General features: G+C 37.5%; 2 long non-coding RNA genes across 2 annotated transcripts; one reads left to right on the top strand and one right to left on the bottom strand.

The window, feature by feature from the left end:
- Positions 1 to 5,908: 5,908 nt before the first annotated feature.
- LOC310725701 lies at positions 5,909 to 15,675 on the bottom strand. Its single transcript, XR_014533470.1, has 3 exons — positions 15,418 to 15,675; positions 15,225 to 15,271; positions 5,909 to 5,991 (listed from the first exon to the last, which is right to left on the bottom strand). It is a non-coding gene; the product is annotated as an uncharacterized lncRNA (long non-coding RNA).
- LOC310735183 lies at positions 14,628 to 14,840 on the top strand. Its single transcript, XR_014536240.1, has 2 exons — positions 14,628 to 14,676; positions 14,717 to 14,840. It is a non-coding gene; the product is annotated as an uncharacterized lncRNA (long non-coding RNA).
- Positions 15,676 to 16,407: the final 732 nt, after the last annotated feature.

The following is a 16,407-nucleotide window of genomic DNA, read 5'->3' as shown; positions in this document are numbered from 1 at the left end:
AGTGAATCTTTTGATTCAGACTCAATTGAACCGAATCCAGTGAACCGACTCTTCTGGACCTTATTATTTTTTAATGAATTTATTGAACCGAACTCTTTTGAACCGAGTGACTTGAACTGAATCTACAGAGTAGAAATTAATGAACCAAACAAAACTGAATGGATTGAGTTATTAAAATTAATTTATTAAATTCAATTATTTTGTAATGTGTTGAATGCCAAAGTGTGATTTCTGATGTTTTTAACTAACTGAGGTTGTTAAAAGTTTTATTTTAACAGTAGATGTTATAAGGCTGCATTCTAACTAAACTTTACATTTTTAGTTAGGATTTAAATGAAGTCCAACATTTTAATAAAAGAAACAAAACACAACAAAATGTGAAATATTAATTTTTTTATTAAACATTACAATAATTATAGATTTGTACTTTATTATATGTAAGACATGTGCTCACATGCTGAATCTAAACCTGACCAGAGCTTTACAGATTTTTGCTCTCCAGTGCTGCCATTTCCTTTTCCTCAGGAATTATTGAGGAAGTTGTAAGGATGGTCAGATCTTTCCATGAGGTCAGACCCCGAGAACTGCCATGCAACAGAACATTAAACTTTCTAATCTGAGGAGGAGATCTCTTTAATTTGAGGAGAGGAAGACATCTGTTCAGCTGCCCTCTCACCCATCCTTGAGCCCCCTCTTTCCCTCCTGGGGATATGACCGGGTCATGGTAAGATGATTAAGAATTTCCTGGAATTTAAGCTACTATACTTGCATACTGTAGTTATTATAATTTAAGAATGTATGAATTTTAACTTTACATGTTTGGTATCATTTTAAAGGTCTCAGTGGGATTGGAAATATGATCTCAGTACAATATCAGTAAAACAGACCAAAAATAAAGATCTCAGGTTTGGGGAAAATTCTGTCCTACTGATGTGAGATTTGTCCTGGAGAAGATCTTTATCAGGTGTTAGTTTTTTGTTTTTGTATTTTTTACCACAGGTTTTTGGTTTTTATTTTTCTATCTGTACAAGAAATTAAAAATAGCTCCCACAGTGAAATAAATTGTTTTTATTGTCATTTTAATCATATGCTGTACAGTTGGTGAAGTACACAGTAAAACAAAACAATATTGCTTAAGGACCGAAGTGCTCCATAATACAGGACAAAATGACACAAAGCAACACAGAACTAAAATCTAAGTAAGATGTAAGGTGCCCACCCAATGGCCCAATGACGGATTTCACGCGGCTGTAAAAGATTACTTAAATGGATTGCTCTTTGTTACATGAATCTAATTTTTACCTCTAATCTGACTCCAATTTATAATAAAGATTTAACTTGAATATCATTAATTTAAGATGATCACCTTATTGTTTGCATTCCGTCTTTTCAATTAATCATTCATTATGGATCGGGAGTCGCTTAGAAGCTTGTGCTTGGCTAACGATACCTGCTCAAGGAGGCACATTGGCCAGTCCGAATCTTAGTCAGAGGATATAACAGTAAACTAATATTCTTTAAGTAGAACCTCTCAATGCTTGCTCATGCATAAAGAATAATGTATTTAACCACTTAGTTATAACTTGCTAAATCAGTAATAGTCAGAAATCAGAAGCCCCCAGACGTTGTGCTCTATGCTCCATCCGTTCATGAGCCTTCGTCACATCTAAAACAAATAATAGAAGCATGACATGATCAGCATAAAACCAAATATTTTAACAATGCAGTTTATTAAAGAAATGTTAAAGAATCACTGTACCTGGCAATAGAGACACACAGAGAAGTTCTGACTACAGAATGCTTGTTTTGCCAAATTTCAAAGTGATAAAAGCTTTGCAAACCCTTTCTTGGGACAGGATGTGACCTATAAACCAAATGCTACCTAGAACACCTGGTAAGGATCTTCTCTGGGGCAACCCTTATGTCAGTAGGACAGAATTTCCCCAAACCTGGGGTCTGATATAGGACTGAGATCATATTTCCAATCACACTAAGACCTTTAAAATGATACACACCATGTGAATGTAAAATGTATACATTCCAAAATTGTAATTGTTACAATATGCAAGTAAAGTAGCTTGAATTCCGGGACCCTCTAACCCAGCCAACATTGTCATGTGGGCCCCATGTGGGTTTTTGATGGGCCGTCACTTGGGCCCTGCATGGGCAACCCAAATGGGGCCCAGAGAAATTTGTCCATCGGCTCCACATGGGCCCCATGTGTGTTAGCCCAGAGGGGCGACTGATGGGTCCATGGTGGGCTCTAAGTGAGGCCTGTATAGGTGTTCTTTATATGGGCCCATTTGGATCCCAAATAGGTGTTAAAAATGGGGCAAAAGTGGGCTACAAAAAGGACCCTTATGGGGCCCACATGACTTTATCATGGGTCAACCCACAAATGGCCCCTTTATGGGGTTGTTATGGGACCACAGTGGGTGAGATTTAGATATTTTATATTACAATTAAAATATCAACCTTGCGTCTGAACTTGACTCTTAAACTAATATTTGGCTTTTGCCAAAATCCAGTGATTGAACAATGATTCTGATCAGCTGAAAGATGTAAGTCACACCTCGGATCACGGTGGCCCAGAAAGTTCAACGCACTGCAACTGAAGAAAACATATGCAAATAGAAAAAACACCAGCAAATTAAGAAAACATCTTCATCAGCTAAACAACACGTGCTGCAAATCCTCACAACGCAACTAAATACAGAAACGTCCTGCAAATCCTCACAACACAACCAATTCATTTACACTGCAAACAGCACAGACCACAAAATAAATGTTTCATGGGGACCCCAACAAGTGACGACCCCGGGACTGCTTGTTCAGTGTCTATTGATCAGTGGTGTTGTTGATGATCTGAAAGGTGAGTTTTTTTATTTATTTTAACATCCTGATCATGATTCCTTGGCTTTGCCAGTTAACATAGTAATGTTTTACAGTTAATTGTGTATTTCATCAGATTATTTAGGATAATAATATACAAAAGGCCAAGGAATCATAAACAAACAATAATAAAATAAACAAACAACTCACCTTACAGGTCATCGACACACATCAACACCACTGACGAATAAAAATTAAACAATAAGCAGTTCCAGACGGGTTTCTCACTTGTTGTGGTCCCCTTGAAACATATATTTCGTGATCTGTACTATTTGGTTGTGTTGTAAGGATTTGCAGTGTGTTCCTGTGTTTGGTTGTGTTGTGAGGATTTGCAGTGTGTTCCTGTGTTTGGTTGTGTTGTGAGGATTTGCAGGGTGTTTCTGTGTTTGGTTGTATTGTGAGGATTTGCAGTGTGTTTCTGTGTTTGGTTGTGTTGTGAGGATTTGCACAAGGGTGTAAACACCTTCTAATCCATCATTTGCCCAAACTGTTAACTGATCTGACTGACTTTATGAACGGCGCAAAATGACGTTTATTATCTTTAACATAATCATAACATATCATATTTTTAGTAATGTTTAGAAATGATATAAATATGAACTTTTTTTTTATCACCTCTACCTATTTCACCTAAATCACATTAAAATAATGTTAAGTATTGTCACAATCTCCTTAGAGCTTTTCTCTGTGTATTGTATATACACATGTTATAAAGGTAGTGAAAGAGAAAGAGACTCCACAGTGCTTTTACTGTTTCACCCTCCTGTTATTATGAGGACACTTTATGGAGAAAACACGGTTGAAAATGGTTTGAGAAGTCGTTATTTCCACATTTTAGTAGACAATGTCCTAGTTATCTGCTAATCATTAAGAATGTTCAGTTTTCCACAGGTGTTTATCTCTGAGGTAAACCAGTTCACTCTCCACACTTTTTGTTTCGATCATATAAAACACGCAAAAACATATCAATTGAATTTATCATCAATTGAATAATATAGCTAAATATAGCCCAAATGTGGCCCATACAGGGCCCTCGAATAAACAAAATGGGCAACCTAACTGGGGCCCACAACCCTGACTAAACTGGGGCCCACATTCAGCCCATCACAGTGCCCACTCTGCTCCCATGCCCACACGATGCCCATATAATGTAGATAAATAGTACTAATAAACTACCCACTCTGTGCAATTTGTATAAGGTATTTCAGTGTGTAAACTAATCCTAATGTAATAGTGGGGAAAAAGTGTATTTATATATAAGTAAATCTGTATTATTTAGTTTTTGCAACACTGAGCTGCACACATATTCAAACCTGTAATGTTTGCTTATACTATACATTTAAATGAACCATATTAACTTGGTCAAAAAGCACATTGCACCATTTTCTTTATATTTAAGTGGAAATTAATTGTCTAAAATTTGTATGCACACGTAATTTTTGTATGCAGCATGTAGTGTAAATATCCATTAGATTTTAGTTATTTTGATTATTAATTAACTTTTATTTCCATTTGGTGATGAAGCTCGGGTGTTCTTGTATTCAGAGCAGTGAGAACTGCATACAATTCTAGACTGAGACTCCTGAAGTTACTGAGTGTCACAGTTGGACCCTGGAAACACAGATTTTAATGCTCCCACAATAAAGTTGATTGCTTTCCTTTTTATTCTTTCTGTATAATAGAATTTTGTTAATAACTGGAATTTAATTTAGTAAATAACAATGATGATTTGTTGATACTTCATAATCATCTACGATATAGAATCAAAACATTGTTTCTATCACCAGCATTTCTATTTTCTTTCTTATAAAAAATGAAAGTATAAGTTAACAAACAAAAGCAAGAGAAAAATAAGTGAACTGTTCATGAAATAATCACAAAAAAATGTTCCTGAAGACGTTTTTAATGACACCTAGACTCATACAGAAGCCGTTGTAGTGTAACTGTAAATGGACCAACTATGTTCTGATGGCTTGGAAAGATGTCCAGTTTGTTAGAGCGAATTAAAATTAACATTACAATTTAAAAGTTCCCCCGATATTTACAGTACAATTTCCCTTTACATCCCTTTAAATAAGAAATTTAAGAAGATGATTTGTTTTATGGTTGTATGTTAGAGCACTTGTGGTTCGTTAATGAGTGTTGATTAACATAGCTCCGTCAACACTGTCCACAGAGGTACAGCTTCTGTCCTGTATGACTCTGCTGGTGGCTGAGGAGGGCACGCCGAGCACTAAAACTCTTCCCACACTGTTCACAGGGATACGGCTTCACTCCTGTGTGGATACGCTGGTGTATTCTGAAACTACCCTGCTGAGTAAAACTCTTCCCACACTGTTACGGCTTCTGTCCTGTGTGGATACGCTGGTGTCTTTTGAGATTACTCTGATGATTAAAACTCTTCCCATACTGTTCACAGTAATACGGCTTCTCTCCTGTGTGGATACGCTGGTGTGATTTGAGATGACCCGGTTGAGTAAAACTCTTCCCACACTGTTCACAGTGATACGGCTTCACTCCTGTGTGGATACTCTGGTGTGATTTGAGACTACTCGAGTCAGTAAAACTCTTTCCACACTGTTCACAGTAATACGGCTTCACTCCTGTGTGGATACGCTGGTGTAATTTGAGATGACCCTGTTGAGTAAAACTCTTTCCACACTGTTCACAGTAATACGGCTTCACTCCTGTGTGGATACGCTGGTGTGATTTGAGATGATCCTGTTTAGTAAAACTCTTTCCACACTGTTCACAGTGATACGGCTTCACTCCTGTGTGGATACGCTGGTGTGATTTGAGAGTACCCGAGTCAGTAAAACTCTTTCCACACTGTTCACAGTGATACGGCTTCTCTCCTGTGTGGATACGCTTGTGTGTATTGAGATTACCCTGTTGAGTAAAACTCTTCCCACACTGTTCACAGTGATACGGCTTCTTTCCTGTGTGGATACTCTGGTGTGATTTGAGACTACTCGGGTCAGTAAAACTCTTCCCACACTGTTCACAGTGATACGGCTTCTCTCTTGTGTGGATACGTTGGTGTCTTTTCAGAACAGCAATTTTAGGAAAACTCTTCCCACAATCTGAGCAGTGGTGCATCTGGAAAACAATATAAAATTATTCAATATACTGTAATAATTTTAGATTTGGTCTTGCATGTTATCAGAAATGTCTGCTATAGTAATCCGATATGCTTTGAAACAAGATAAATGAGAGGTATTTTGGAGCCTTTTAGAAAACCTTTAACCTGTTAGGCTTCAACACAGATTTTGGGACTCACAGCTGAAAATGCTCTACCTAACTTTATATGTTCACAGATCCTGATAAAAGTGGGCTACATACACAATTTAAATATCTATACAAAAGAAGACACTTTGAGCTTTACTGTCCAATTATTCACAGTTGATATTGCTCAAAAAGATAAGTTATAGATGATTAAATACTGTAAAAAAATATTCAATTTTTTTATTCCTTCATATATAAATACATGAAATCAGTCCTGGAGCAATCCAGAAAAATAATGGGTTGAAGCCACATTTCGCATGAGTTTATATTTTAAATTGAATGAAGATATCATAAAAAATTAGATTCCTACAAACATTTATCTGAGACTATGTCTGATTCGCCCCTCCCCGCCCAAATTTTGGGACTCACAGCTGAAATGCTTTACCTAAATTTCAATGTTCACAGTTCCTGATAAAAATGTGCTACATACACAATTTAAATATCTTTGGAAAGAAGATACTTTGAACTTTACTCTCAAACATCAATGTTGATATTGCTCAAAAAGATATTAGGTTATAGATGATGAAGTCCCATGAATATACATTTCCTGCATTGAAAAAATAATTTTTATTTTATATATAAATACATGAAATCAGTCCTGGAGCAATCCAGAACCGCACTGGGTTGAAAGCCACATGTCTCATGAGTTTATATTTCAAATTTTATGAAGATTTTCATAACAAATGAGATTCCTACAAACATTTAGCTGAGACTATGTCTGATCTTTTTCTCCCTCCCCCTGTTTGAGAGACACCTGCTAAACTCAGGTGATCATTCATACTCTATTCATACAGTCTGCATATTAATGAACTGCTGACCATTAAAGGCTTTTGTTCTACATGTTTGGGACTATTGATGTTGATTTGGCGTTCATATTGATGGCCAGGTAGCCAGACAAGCTCTTGTTTTACAGCAATGGCCATTTATATTGATGTCTGGCCATTCAAATCTCAACAATACACACACACACACACACACACACACACACACACACACACACACACACACACACACACACACACACACACACACACACACACACTTTTCAAGCATTTCTCTTATAAAAACAAACAGGCAATAAAACCAATAAAATCGTATAAAACTATAAAAGATATATATTGTAACTTACAAATGTAAAATCGCATCTCCATGCAGATCTACAAGTCTCTGTTGTTACTCCGCCCCCCAAAATATTTTCCACATCTCTTTTTTTTTTTGCAAATCAAAATATGCGGGTCACGATTAAGAATTTCATACCAGATCGGTCGAGGCCCGGGTTAACAACGACCACCACAGGTATCGTTAGCCAGCAGGGTACCAGTGGAAATTGGGCTACCTTTGGCCGAAGGGGGAGAAGGAAAGGAGGAAGACGTCTACAGAGACGGCAGGGAAAGGAGAAGTGGAGGAGAGTGGAGGTTCGGGTTGGTACTTTAAATGTTGGCACTGTGACTGGTAAAGGGAGAGAGTTAGCTGATATGATAGAGAGGATAAAGGTAGATATGTTGTGTGTTTAGGAGACCAAGTGGAAAGGGAGTAAGACCAGAAACAGTGAAGGTGGGTTTAAACTGTTCTATTATGGTGTGGATGGAAAGAGAAATGGTGTAGGGGTGATTCTGAAGGAAGAGTACAGTAAGAGTGTAGTGGAGGTGAAGAGAGGGCTGTGAGATGGAGGAGAAGGAAAGATTCTGGAGTGAATTAGATGAAGTGGTAGATGGTGTACCTAGAAATTAACGATTGGTGATTGGGGCAGACTTTAATGGACATGTAGGTGAGGGGAACAGAGGTGATGAGGAGGTTATGGGTAGGTATGGCCTAAAGGAGAGGAATGTGAAAGGGCAGATGGTGGTAGATTTTTGCTAAAAGGATGGAAATGGCAGTGGTAAATACGTATTTTAAGAAGAAGGAGGATCATAGGGTGACCTATAAGAGTGGAGGAAGGTGCACACAGGTGGACTATGTTCTATGTAGGAGATGCAACCTGAAGGAGATTGGAGACTGTAATGTGTTGGCAGGGGGCAGTGTAGCTAGACGGCGTCGGATGGTGGTCTGTAGGATGGTTTTGGAGGTGAAGAAGAAGAGGAGGAGAGTGAGGACTGAAAGAAGAATACGATGGTGGAAACTGAAGGAGGAAGACTGTAGTGTGCAGTTCAGGGAAGGCTCGGTGGTGGTGAAGAGGTGCTGGATGATTGGGAAACTACTGCAGGAGTGATGAGGGAGGCAGCTAGAAAGTTACTTGGTGTGACATCTGGAAATAGAAAGGAAGAGAAAGAGATGTGGTGGTGGAATGAGGAAGTGCAGGAGAGCATAAGGGGAAAGAGGTTAACAAAACAGAAGTGGGATCACCCTGCAGGGTGATGAGAAAAGTGGGCAGGAGTACAAGGAGATGCGGCAACAGGTAAAGAGGGATGTGGCGAAAGCCAAGGATAAGGCATACGAAGAGCTGTATGAGAGGTTGAACAAAGACTAGAAGAAAAGAGACTACAACTTAATTAACATGTTATTAACAGTTATTGCTATATATGTAGACTGCTGACAATACACACTCTTGCAGCAATGTGCTATGTTGAATCTCTGTCTTGACCTGCAGTGGATTTTTATAAAGGACATCTCAACCATGTGTGTTTTCATCATGTACATAAGTCCAAACTTTACATTCAAGGACATTAAATAAGGTTTTATTGAAGACATTCCCTAACATTTGCATGATGTTTCTAAGTATTACTTGAACCACAATTTGATTTAAATTAAGTGCCTGCTAAATTGTCTTTATGTGCATTAGCATAAATAATGAATATGTGCTATTAATAATAATATACATTATATAGATAGATAGATAGATAGATAGATAGATAGATAGATAGATAGATAGATAGATAGATAGATAGATAGATAGATAGATAGATAGATAGATAGATAGATAGATAGAGTGAGGAAAATAAGTATTTGAACACCCTGCTATTTTGCAAGTTCTCCCACTTAGAAATCATGGAGGGGTCTGAAATTGTCATCGTAGGTGCATGTCCACTGTGAGAGACATAATCTAAAAAAAAAAATCCAGAAATCACAATGTATGATTTTTTAACTATTTCTTTGTGTGATACAGCTGCAAATAAGTATTTGAACACCTGAGAAAGTCAATGTTAATATTTGGTACAGTAGCCTTTGTTTGCAATTACAGAGGTCAAACGTTTGCTGTAGTTTTTCACCAGGTTTGCCCACTCCTCCACACAGATCTGGCCTGTCGCTGAGAAACACGGAGTTTGAGCTCCCTCCAAAGATTCTCTATTGGGTTTAGGTCTGGAGACTGGCTAGGCCACGCCAGAACCTTGATATGCTTCATACAGAGCCACTCCTTGGTTATCCTGGCTGTGTGCTTTGGGTCATTGTCATGTTGGAAGACCCAGCCTCGACCCATCTTCAATGCTCTAACTGAGGGAAGGAGGTTGTTCCCCAAAATCTCGCAATACATGGCCCCGACCATCCTCTCCTTAATACAGTGCAGTCACCCTGTCCCATGTGCAGAAAAACACCTCCAAAGCATGATGCTACCACCCCCATGCGTCACAGTAGGGATGGTGTTCTTGGGATGGTACTCATCATTCTTCTTCCTCCAAACACGTTTAGTGGAATTATGACCCAAAAGTTTTATTTTGGTCTCATCTGACCACATGACTTTCTCCCATGACTCCTCTGGATCATCCAAATGGTCATTGGCAAACTTAAGATGTGCCTGGACATGTGCTGGTTTAAGCAGGGGAACCTTCCGTGCCATGCATGATTTCAAACCATGACGTCTTAGTGTATTACCAACAGTAACCTTGGAAACGGTGGTCCCAGCTCTTTTCAGGTCATTGACCAGCTCCTCCCGTGTAGTTCTGGGCTGATTTCTCACCTTTCTTAGGATCATTGAGACCCCACAAGGTGAGATCTTGCATGGAGCCCCAGTCCGAGGGAGATTGACAGTCATATTTAGCTTCTTCCATTTTCTAATGATTGCTCCAACAGTGAACCTTTTTTCACCAAGCTGCTTGGCAATTTCCCCGTAGCCCTTTTTAAGCCTTGTGGAGATGTACAATTTTGTCTCTAGTGTCTTTGGACAGCTCTTTGGTCTTGGCCATGTTAGTAGTTGGATTCTTACTGATTGTATTGGACATGCACCTACGATGACAATTTCAGACCCCGCCATGATTTCTAAGTGGGAGAACTTGCAAAATAGCAGGGTGTTCAAATACTTATTTTCCTCACTGTAGATAGATAGATAGATAGATAGATAGATAGATAGATAGATAGATAGATAGATAGATAGATAGATAGATAGATAGATAGATAGATAGATAGATAGATAGATAGATAGATAGATAATTATATTTAACTAATTCCTGTGTCTTGCTTCTCCAGCTACACAACGTAATTCGCTTCATAACCATTAATATTTAAATACAAAACATTTCCTTTCAGAATGATGTGGGAAACACACCCCTTGAAAGCCACTTCCAGAAGGTAATAGTGAAAGCACCTCTTGACCGTAATGGGAAAGAAAACAGCTATTACGCCCCAACATTCATTGAAAATTTGACCAGGTACTTCCTTCCACACGCAACTCTGTGGTCTGGCCTATTGCTAGGTAGGTTTTTTGATAGGAGTGTTTTCTAACATTACTACTGATTAAAAAATAAAATAAAATAAACAAACAAACAATGTAATTCTTTAGGTGATATTGGACGTCATGGTACAGGCTCAGCCTACCAACATTTCAGGCAGATTTATAAAAAAGTCAGTCAGTCCAATAATCAGGTAAAAACTCAACTGATTAATTTTAATAGCTTGTTGATACATTTTTTTTTTTTTTTTTTACATAAATGCATAAATGTAATGCCTTAAATAACTACAATTTGTTGTCCATAATTCAGAACTTTACACAAGACAATCAGACACAAGGAATAATGGAAAAAAGTCAATGGGACCTAAAAAAAAATTAGGTTCCAGAGAAGGAGATTGACAAGATTGGATGACTTTGTCCAGATTTATCAGAGCATGCACGATGCACTGCTCCGTGAATTTGAAGACACAGAACGAACAAGAAACAGAGTAATGAAATATTTTTGTACTTTCACCTTTTAAAAAATATTGGCAATTCAATGTTCCCTAAATATAAACCAAGATGCTGTAATATCTTCTTCTTCTTTTTCTATTGGCTTCTCCTATTAGGGGTCGCCACAGGGGATCATCCTTCTCCATACCTCTCTGTCCTCTACATCTGCCTCTTTCACACCAACTACCTGCATGTCTTCTCTCACCACATACATAAACCTCCTCCTTCTTCTTACTATTTCCCTCCTTCCAGATGGCTCCATTCTCAGCATTCTCCTACTGATATACCCCATGTCCCTCCTCTGCACATGTCCAAACCATCTCAATCTCGCCTCCCTCACCTTGTCTCCAAAACGTCCTACATGCGCTGTCCCTCTAATAAACTCATTTCTAATCCTGTCCATCCTCGTCACTCTAAATGAAAACCTCAACATCTTCAGCTTTGCTACCTCCAGCTCCATGTCCTGTCTTTAACTCAATGCCACTGTCTCTAATCCATACAACATCTCAGGTCTCACCACAGTCCTATAAACCAAGATGCTGTAAGATACACTTCATAAAAAAATGTAAAAGATAAAAAAAAAAGAAACCTGTGTGATGTATGTGTGTCTCTTCTAGTCCATTCGAGTGGAAATGGAGCAGTGGAAAAAGAGACGTCAGAGGCGTAAAGGATTATATGTTTCTCCACTAGTCAAGGTTCTTCCATTCCAAGATGTAAAAAACAAGGTATTATTATTCGGAGTGTATAATAATAATAATAATAATAATAATAACAACAACAACAAACAACAACAACTAAACAATTTTAATTGAAAAAATTAAAAAAAGAGCAGAAGCATATGCTTTTAAACTAAATTCTTATTTATTTTAAATAAAATGGGTTTTTGTGTGTGTGTGTGTGTGTGTGTGTGTGTGTGTGTGTGTGTGTGTGTGTGTGTGTGTGTGTGTGTGTGTGTGTGTGTGTGTGTGGTTTTTTGTTCGGAGAAGTCTTCAAAGGCACCCCCAAAAGTGCCAGAGAAAAAGAAAAAGCCAGAAGATGTGATCCAGGTTTAAATATACACACAAATACATTTTATATATATATATATATATATATATATATATATATATATATATATATATATATATATATATATATATATATATATATATATATATATATATATATATATATATATATATGTATGTATAGTAAAAAAATCTAACTGGTGAGGTACAAATAATGGGAACAATCACTGTAATCTGTAATCACTTTAAAGTGTTACTGAATGTGTAAACTGATGTCTTGTTATTATGATAGCAGATTCATGGCTTCCAATCTCTTGAATCAACTTTCAAATCTTATTTAGAAGGAGGAATATATTGATTGGAAATTGTATGTTTGTATATCCAGTGTCAATATGGCAGGAGACGAGCATGTTCAATTTCACTATTACAAAACACAGGCAGAGAGGAAAGATGATAGTCCTGAAGTACAACAAATATAAGTGTAGCCCAAAACACCTGAGCAGTCTGAAGGCAAAGGAAAATCAGCTGATTAATTAAAAGAATGGTTTATCATTGCATGATTATGACTGCATTTAATCTCATGGTCCCTCACATTTATCATGTGGTCTTCTAGAAGGTCCCAAAATGTAGAACTGACACTGCTGTCCCTCATTATAAAGATACTTAATAGACTAAGATCACAAACAAGATTGACTTTTTGTCTTCACACTGCATCAAATTTAAATCTGAACTGCCACAAAAAATATCTAAGAAATAAATTGTATCTTCTGTATCTTCAGAAAGAACCAGTGAAGAATATCAGGAGAAGACAATCAAAAATCGAAGGGCCAATCTGGAATAAAGCAGGTCCATCAGAAACAATTGCTCCTCGAAGACTATGCAGGCCACCAAAAATACAAATGCTGCAACAAATACTTCACCCTGATTACTGGTTGTCCTGTGATATCATCGACCTGGCCAGCTACCTCATGGCAAAGGACAATATGCACATTGATGGGTTTTAATCTGTTCTGCCCTTTAGTGCGATTCCAAATGGTGGAATTGTTGGAACCCCACAAAATAAGTTTCTGCAAATATTGAACATTCGGCAATGCCACTGGATCACAGTCAGCAATTTGTTTTGTAATGAAAATCAGCTCTCTGTGTATGACAGCAAGTGCACCCCTCTGGACCCAGGGACACTACAAACACTGTCCTGGTTGGTGAGGACGCAGTCAGGCAAGTTTGATGTTTTGCAACCAGCTGTGCAGCAGCAATCAAATAACAGCAATTGTGGGTTATTCGCAATAGCATTTGCATATGCTGTTTGCAAGGGTCACCCACCAGAGGTATGCATATTTAATGAAAGCAGGCTAAGGGCACAACTGTATGCTACGTTTACAAAAAACAGTATCGCATTTGGCATGAAATGTCGAGAGAGTGCGATACCTGTTTACTGTGTTTGCAGAACAGCTCATTACTATGAGCTCATGGTCCAGTGCTCTAAATGCCAAGAGTGGTATCATCCTACATGTGTAGATATACCCAGAAGTGTCATTGGTAATGAACAGTTCTGGCAATGTTTCAACTGCCACTGATGATGTACATGATGAACATTTGATTGTAAATAAAACTTGTCTCTGCACAATTGCAACCTTTCATTATTCGCTCTTTTTATTTGTGTTTTAAAATAAAAAAACATAGTAATGGAGTGAAATCCATATCCCAATTTTTATATGTTCGGACAAGAATGTATTTTTTCTGAAATCTTTCCAAAAAAAGTGATTTTGCCTTTACTTTTCTCAAGAACTCCATAGTACAATAAGTTAATATTTAAGAGAATAATAGACAGGATAACTGTACATAAGAATAATTTGAAAGATTGAGCAAACCTATAAAGAAAAATGTTTTATGAATGTTTGAATATGGAACATGATTGAAAATGCACCTGAGGTATTGAGTGATTTTTGTCTTTACTTTTCTCAAAACCTCCACAGTAAAATAAGTTAATATTTGAGAGAGTAATAGACAGGGACACTGTAAAAAATAATTATTTAAAAGACTGAGCAAACCTATAAGAGAAAATGTTTAATGAATGTTTGAATGTGGAACATGATAAAAATGCACTGAGTCTTTTTTTATAACGGAAACGCCTTTCTGCAGCGTCTTTCCATGTATTTTGACCGCTCCCAGCACCCATACCGTAAGTGCACGATTAGACGCGCAACACTAAACAAAGTGCGGCTGCTTAACCGTGTATTTCCAAGATGCGGCTGCTGAACCGCAGTGTCTTTATGCACTTTTTCTACTCCAAGGCATGGACTGGTAATAGTTGAAAGATATTTTTTTAATTGAAGGAAATTATTATTTTTGGTTGTGTTGTTGCCCTGTAAAAGGTTTACATTAAAATGGAATTAGAAAGTCTATAGAGAGAGAGAGAGAGAGAGAGAGAGAGAGAGAGAGAGAGAGAGAGAGAGAGAGAGAGAGAGAGATGTAATAAGAAACTAATACCACTGATGTGTGTTTTATTTCAAATGTATTTTCTCATGTGTTTATAATATTAAACTTTGTTTGTTTCAGATTCAGTGTTTAAGCAAAACTAAAGTTTGTTTCCATATGAAAAGGTTCAACATTACACATCTGGAGAGACGGAAAACATGCACAATTATGCATGCACATCAAAAACACTTTTCAATAAATACTGAGTTTGGCCCGCGATTTCGTCCCAGTGTTTAATTTTGGCCCACTGTGAATTTGAGATTGACTCCTCTGGATTAAAGATTTGGGGAGAAATTTCGTGTTTCCTTGTAAAAGGATTTTTTTTAATAAATAAATAAATAAATAAAAACAGTAGTTTATTGTGATACACTTAAAGTTAAGGTATTTATTATTATTTAATTATAAAATACATTATGATGTATCTTTGCCCTGCAAACCACACTGAAAGTTGAGACATGAATAAATTGTACCTTTGATCCAGCAGCAGCAGCAGCAGGAGGAGTGTGTGGAGGTTCTCCTAAAGATCTCCGTCTGGACTCTGGTTTCATGATCAGAGGTGTAAAGTATCAGGACACTGGAAGAAAAATGCAGAGGTTCATGACTCCAGAATGTCCACTAGCTGTTCCCCGAGCAGCTCAGCTGCTACATTTCACTGTATCTCACCTTTGGGTAAAAATCCGCTAAATCCGGGACAAAAACGGGGTTGAAGCTCGCGCGCGATAGATTTATAACGGCGAAAGGAACGTCGATGTGCACGAGCGGAAAGTGGAGAAAAACTCACGCGCCCAACATTAACTTCCGACCGGAGCGCGTGAAAGAACTGTATAAGTACAAACACAGAGCACAAAGCAGTGGGCGGGGCCAACAGGCTCGAGTTCTAAATCTGCAAACATCATTGGCTCAGACATTGTCAGGGAGTGAAATCTGATTGGTTGTCTGTAATAATATCAAATATATAATATGAAATATTTTATATAATAAAAATTAAAATTTCGATTTGAATTCCAGTGGAAACGCGACTGATCCGAAGCTGCTGCTTTTTAGCTGATACACAGTGTTGTCAAAAGTATTTGGACACATGTCTTTTCCAGCCAGATGTGGTTCATAAATTCACCTAAAATGCTCTTTAATGCACCATACAGCCAATCAACATGCAAACTGTTGAAACACTTCATAGAAACAGAATGTAGAACCACTGAAAGCATTTTAAATAGGATTTAAATACCCGCTACAGAGGGAAGCAGGAGCTTTTCTGTAGCTATTATTGCTTTTATGTTCATGGCACAGGACCAAATATTAGTTTATTTTATCTTTCCATAATGAGCTGGAATAAAACATTAATGCCCGTGTGTAATGCTGCATGATGGCACTGCTGGAGGATTACACCAATGGAAGATTAATGCGAAAAAGGGTCTCCAGGGACCATGATGATTTCTTGGCCCATGATGAAGACTGGCTAATAAGCTGATTTAGATTCAGCTTTACTACCTTAGAGTACCAATGTGTATCTTAATGTACAACTATAAATCTTTGGGGTAAATAAGGTACAAAGATGTCCTTTTAAGGGTACTGTCCCAGTGGCAAGCTGTTGTATTTCTTTTGTTCTTTCTGTTTTATAATCATATATAATCATGAAGCATATAAAGCAAAAAA

The sequence above is a fragment of the Silurus aristotelis genome, assembly GCF_946808225.1.
Source record: "Silurus aristotelis genome assembly, chromosome: 1".
Taxonomy (NCBI): domain Eukaryota; kingdom Metazoa; phylum Chordata; class Actinopteri; order Siluriformes; family Siluridae; genus Silurus; species Silurus aristotelis.
The sequence above is the reverse complement of the archived record's forward strand: the minus strand, read 5'-3'. Positions and strand labels throughout refer to the sequence as shown.